The sequence below is a fragment of the Arvicola amphibius genome, chromosome X (genome assembly GCF_903992535.2).
Source record: "Arvicola amphibius chromosome X, mArvAmp1.2, whole genome shotgun sequence".
In the NCBI taxonomy this organism is placed as follows: Eukaryota; Metazoa; Chordata; class Mammalia; order Rodentia; family Cricetidae; genus Arvicola; species Arvicola amphibius.
Window position 1 is genome coordinate 26,245,562 of NC_052065.1, and position 6,673 is coordinate 26,252,234.

Sequence of the window (6,673 nt, forward strand, 5' to 3'; positions counted from 1 at the left end):
AGGATTGAAAACCTACTGGATTCTTGGGCCTTCTGTTGTTAGACAGTCATTGTTGGATTAGCTAGGCCATAGCCTATAAACCATTCCAATAAATTCTGTAAGTCTGTTCCTCTAGAGAACCCAGACTAATACATATTTGGTACCAGAAGTGGCTCTAGAGAAACAGAAGTACAAGGATGAATCTTTCAAGTTTCTAGAATAGACTTTCCAATTTGCCGATACCTACAGTTACTAAGGCCTCTCCTAGAAGCTTGGAGAGTATGGAAAGCCCATAGTGTGAACTATCTTACAAACTTGAGACAAATGCACCTCTTTATCCTGATTCAGCAATTGTAAGAGGCGATGGGGTTTCTGACTCTGTATATAACACTTGTGACAACTTGTGAAAAGATAAGGTAAATGTTGCTATTGGTTGGCTGGCCCTAGCATCTTTGGATTGATGAAGAAAAGGAATGAGCTCCATGATAACATTAACCAACGTCCAGCATCTCAGAATACAGTGAAAGACAGCGATGAGCACCGTGATCAAACTGACCAGCTCCAGAAGCACATGAACAGTCGGAAGTTTTAAAGTGTGCCCTGGAAGAGAATCTTCCCTCCAGCGTGAGAACTCAGGGTGTGGAAAAATCAAACCAAAACCTTCTTTGTGAGGTTGGCCAAATTACAGCAAAAATGCCAGTCCCAACCTTCGAGCAGGTCAGCAGTTAAAGGAAGGACATTAATTGGTAAAGAATGGGATCCTGTAACTTGGGATGGATGGAGATGTGTGGGAGGACCCTACTGAGGCTGAGAACTTTGAAGTTCTCAAGGGTTTATCTCTACTGAGGAAGTCCTCTCTCTACCCTCAGCAGAAGGTGCACTCTCACTTCCTGAAACATTGCCTTTGATTGGGGAAATGTCTGCTGGTGCAGCAGTGACTTTCTCAGAAGGAGAAGCCAGGCATGACAATACTGATGTCTCTGAGGTGTTGCTTCTGTACCTATAACCAAACTATGGTGGTTTGAATAGGAATAGTGCCCACAGGCTCGTGTATTTGATTAGGAGGTGTGGCCTTATTGGAGTAGGTGTGGCTTTGGTGGGGGAAATGTGTCACTGGATGTGGGCTTTGAGATTTCAAATGCTCAAGCCAGGCCAAGAGTCACTCTTTCTTCCTGCCGCCTGCTGATCCAGATGGAGAACTCTCAGTTACTTCTCCAGCACCATGTCTGCCTGTGTGCTGCCATGCTTCCCGCCATGTTGATAATGGAGTAAACCTCTGAAGGTTTAGTAAACCCCGATTAAATGTTTCTTTTATAAAAGTTGCTGTGGTCATGGTGTCTCTTCACAGAGATAAAACACTGACTAAAACACGGGTTTAAGGCTAAGCAGGAGCCTAGACGGGAGGTAGAAAGTGTAGCCCAGGAGGCGGTGCCCTGCATCACTAAAGAGCTTAATGAGCTTGCTAGTTCATTTGAGCAGAAGTCTGGGGAATACGTGTGGGAGTGGATTTTAAGGGTGTGGGAAAATGGTGGAAGGAACCTAAAACTGGATCAGGCTGAATTTATTGATATGGATCCTCTGAGTGGAGATTCTAGGTCTAATATGGAAACCCACACAGGTAAAAAAAAGGTGTCAAAAGTTTACTTGAATGATTGAAGTATCCATTTGTCAAATGCTGGTCTACTGAAAAGGAATTGGAGATGCCTGATAACCCTCGACTTAGTGTTGATGAAGGGATTTTAAGGCTCAGGGAAATTGGAATGGTTGAGTGGGTACACTGTGTAAATCCTAATCCCTCACAATGGGAAGGCCCAGAAGACAGGCCCCTCACTAATCCTATAAGATACAGAATGGTGAGGGGCACCAGCACATCTGAAGAGCTTTGTTGTCGCCCTTTTCCTTGTGCCAGACCTTAGGGCTGGAGATGCTGCTGCTCAGTTGGCTGAATTAAATGCAATGGGATTAATTGGGCCCCCGAAGTAACGAAGGCCAGGCGGCAGCACTGAATTGCCAAAGGCAAGGTGATCATGGTTATTGAGATAGGCACTGTATACAAAGCAATATCCATAACAGCCTGACCTGTAATGAGCAGAACAAGCAAAGTAATTTTTATTGTGGTATAACATGTATAGACCTTTGGTACTAGTTAACTAATTATGGTGTTTCGACACTAGGCATTAAATAGATAGGAAGCCTACTACATTTTTGTTTGATCTCTATAAGCAAAAAAAAAAAAAAAAATCTCAAAATGAAAGAAAGCCTCCATTGGATCGTGGTAAAAGAGAATCTTGGCCTATGAACCAATTTCCAGATTTGGGTCAGTTTGAAGACCCATTGAGTGAAGGGATGGCCAGGTTCCCTTGAGGAAGCACCTTGTTAAAATACCTAAGAGTTTTGCTGTTAGCCTTTCCCCAGTCCTTTCCCAGAGAGACCCCCGGCCTTTTACAAGGGGAACTGTACACTGGGAGAAAGGAAACAGCCAGACTTTCTCCTCTCTTGTCTTGGTTCAGTCTGGACTCTTCAGATGATCCAGATAGTTCCTTGGAGAGGTCATGTTCTCATTTGCATTCAGGGGCTTATGGAGGTCAGGGGATTAATGGAGTTTTGGCCGAAGTCTGACTCAGTAGATCCAGTGGGTCCCTGAACTCATCCTGTCTTATTTCCCCAGTTCCAGAATGTATAATTGGGACAGATACTCTTAGAAGTTGGCAGAATTCTCACACTGGTTCCCTGATTTGTGGAGTGTGAGGGCTGTTATGGTTGGAAAGGCTAAATGGAAGCCTTTAGAGTTGCCTCTGCCAGGGAAAAGAGTGAAACAAAACCCGTGTCACATCCCTGGAGGAACTGCAGAGATCAGTGCCACCGTCAGGGACTTGAAAGATGCAGGGTAGGTGGTTCCCCCCCTCATCTCCCTTTAACTCTCCTACCCAGCCAGTGCAGAAGACCGATGGATCGTGGAGAATGACAGTTGATTGTTGAAACCTCAATCAGGTAGTGACTCCAATTGCAGCTGCTGTACCAGATGTGGTGTCCTTACCTGAGCAGATTAACACATGTCCTGGTACACGGTGTGCAGCTATTCATCAAGCGAATACCCTTTTCTGGTATGTGTTCATAAAGGCCACCAGAGGCAATCTGCTTTCCATTGGCAAGGCTAGCAGTATACCTTTACAGTTTTATCTCAAGAATAATATTAACTCCACAGCCCCATGTCATAAGTTAATTAGAGGGGATCTTGGTATACTATATTGATGACATGATGCTGATTGGACCAAGTGAGCAGGAGGCAGAAAATACTATGCATTTGTTGGTAACACAGATGTACATCAGAGGATGGGAAATAAATCAAACCAAAATTAGGGGCCTTCTACCTCAGTGAAATTCTGAGGGGTCCAGTGGTGTGGGGCATGCAGAGATATTCCTTCTAAGGTGATGGTTAAGTGATTACACCTGTCCCATCCCACCACCAAGAGACAAACACATTTAGTGGGCCTATTTGTATTCGGGAGAGAGCACATTGATGACCTCGTGTGTTACTCTGACCCATATACCAAGTGACTCAGAAAGCTGCTACCTTTGTGTGGACCTGGAACAGAAGGCTCTTCAACAGGTCCAGGCTGCTGTGCAGGCTGCTCTACCACTTGGAACACATGATCCAGCAGACCCGATGGGACTTGAGGTGTCTGTCAGTGGCAAATAAAGATGCTGTTTGGGGTCTCTGGGAGGTCTCTATAGGTGAATCACAGAAGAATCCTTTGGGCTTTGGGAGCAAGGCTCCACCATCATCTGCAGACAGCTATTCTCCCTTTGAGAGACAGCTCTTGGCCTGCTAAGGTATCTTACTGGAAACTAAACATTTGACAATGGGCTACCAACTTATCATGCAACCTGAGCTGCCCATCACATGCTGAGTGTTGTTACCCACCAAGTAGGAGGTGCATAGCAGCAGTCTATTATCTAAAGAAAGTGGTATATAGTGATCAAACCTGAGCAGGTCCTGAAGGCACAAGCAAGTTATATAAAGAAGTTGCCTGAATGCCTATGGTTTCTACTCCTGTTACAATGCCATCTGATGCCAAGCATGTACCTACAGCCTCATGGGGCGTACCCTATGATTGGATGAGTGAGAAAGAGAAGACTGGGGTCTGGTTTACTGATGTTTTTGTGTCTTATGCAGACACTGGCCAGGAGTGGACAGCTGTCAGCATTACAACCTCTTTCTGGGACAAACCTGAAAGGCAATGGCAGAAGGAAGTTATCACAGTACTTCTGGAAATACACATGCTCATACATTTTCTCTGGAAGGAAAAATGACCAGATGTGTAACTGTCCATTGATTTGTGGGCTATAGCCAATGGATTGGCTGACTTGTCAGGGACTTAGGAAAACCAGGATTGGAAAGTTGATAAGGAAGACATCTGGGAAGTGTAATGGTCTGTCCTGTCCTTTTAAGAGACAAGCCCCACCCCTCCCCCTCCACTGCTGAGGCAGGCAGCTCTTCGTTCAGCTTCCAGTCTGAGCTCCTTCCCTTTCCATTTCTCTCCCAAATAGGGAGCTGCTGCCATGGCTCCTCTCCTCCCCTAATTCTCTCTGTTTCTCTCTGTTTCTCTCTGTCTCTCTGTCTCTCTCTCTCTCTCTCTCTCTCTCTCTCTCTCTCTCTCTCTCTCTCTCTCTCTCTCTCTCCCTCTCTCTCTGCTCTTCTCCCTGGACTCCTTCCCTCATTTCCCTTTCCCCTCCATAACCCACTAAATAAATATTCAACCTCACTCTGCATGGCATGCCTACCTGTCTGTCTCTCACCAGCCATAGCTGCAGCTCCTCGTGGGAATGGCTGCTCTGCCGAAGTCTCTCACCCACCATGTGGCTCCCTATATGGGATCCACTGCCTGTGGGCCACTCAGGGAACAGAACTGTTTTATTTTTACCAGAACAGGAAGAAGCATGTGTTAGATCTCTGCAAATAGGCAAAAGATGTGAAGATACTTGTGTCCCATATAAATACTCATCAGCAGGGGATAAGTTCAATAATCAAGTAGACAGGACAACCCATTCTGTGGGCAGTCAGCCTCTGTCCCCAGCCATCCTCTCATTGTCCAATGAGTGCATGAACTAAGTGGCTATGGTGGCAGAGATGGGGCTTATGCATGGGCTCAGCAATATGGACTTCCACTCCCCAAGTCTGACCTGGCTACAGTTGCTGCTGATGCCAGATCTGCCAAGAGCAGAGATCAACATTGAACACCAGATATGGCACCATTCCCAGGGGTGACCAGCCAGCGACTTGGGGACAGGTTGACTACATCTGACCACTTCCTCCATGGAAATAACAGTACTTTGTCCTTACTGGAGTAGACACTTACTCTGGTTATGGATTTGCTTTTTCTGCACATATGCTTCTGCCAAAACCACCATCCATGGACTAACAGAATGTCTTATCCACCATCACGGTATTCCTCACAGTATTGCTTCTGACCAAGGAACTCACTTCACAGCCAGAGAAGTGTGGCAGTGGGTTCACTATCATGTAATATACTGGTTTTGCAATGTTCTCCACCATCCTGAAATAGCTGGCCTGACAGAAAGATTCAACGGCCTTTTGAAGATTCAGTGACAGTGCCAATTAGGTGGCAGCAGTCTGGAGGGCAGGGGCAGGGGTCTCCAGAAGGCAGTATATGCTTTGAATCAACATCTAACTGTATAAGGAACGGCGGGTTGCGTCCTGCCACCCGGCTAGCTTTACACCCGAAATAATTACACGGAAACTGTATTCTTTTAAATACTGCCTGGCCCATTAGTTTCAGCCTCTTATTGGCTAATTCTTGCATCTTGCTTTAACCCATATTTAGTAATCTGTGTAGCACCACAAGGTGGTGACTTACCAGGAGAGATTTTAACCTGTGTCTGTCACGGAGAGGAGAGGCATGGCAACTGATTGAGGCATCTGCCTCATTGCCTTCTTCCTCCCAGCATTCTGTTCTGTCTACTCCGCCTACCTAATTTTCTGTCCTATTAAAGGGCCAAGGCAGTTTCTTTATTAACCAATGAAAGTAACATAGACAGATGACCCTCCTCTATCATCTAACATATGGTATGGTTTCTCCCACAGCCAGGATCCATGGGTCCAGGAATCAAGGAGTGGCAAAGGGAGTAGTTCCACTCATTATCACCCCTAGTGACCCACTAGGAAAGATTTTGCTTCCTGTTCCCACGAGCTTAAAGTTCTGCTAGCCTAAAAGTTTTGGTTCCAGAGGGAGGAGTGTTCCTGCCAGCAGCCACACAAACATTCCTTTGAACTGGAAGCTCAGACTTCCTCCTAGACACTTTGGGCTTCTGACGCCCTTAAAACCAACAAGCTAAGAAAGGAATAACAGTGTTAGGAGAGGTGATTGATCCAGATTACCACAGGGAAATTGGATTGCTTCTCCACAATGGAGGTAAGAAGGATTATGTCTGGAATGCAGGAGATCCTTTAGGGCGTCTCTTGGTGCTACCACCACTTCCTATGATTAAAGTCAATGGGAAATTACAACAGCCTAATCCAGGCAGGATGACAAAGGGCACAGATCTCTCAGGAATGAAGGTATGGGTCACTCCTCCAGGAAAAGAACCAAGACCTGCTGAGGTGCTTGCAGAGGGTGGAGTAAAGGAAGGTAGTTTTAAATACCAGCTAAGACCACGTGACCAGCTGCAAAAG

At 45.9% G+C, this 6,673-nt stretch overlaps 1 pseudogene; it reads left to right on the forward strand.

Annotated features, from left to right (window-relative positions):
- Positions 1-752: 752 nt before the first annotated feature.
- On the forward strand, positions 753-6,207 carry LOC121677019 (annotated as a pseudogene).
- The last annotated feature ends 466 nt before the right edge of the window (positions 6,208-6,673 follow it).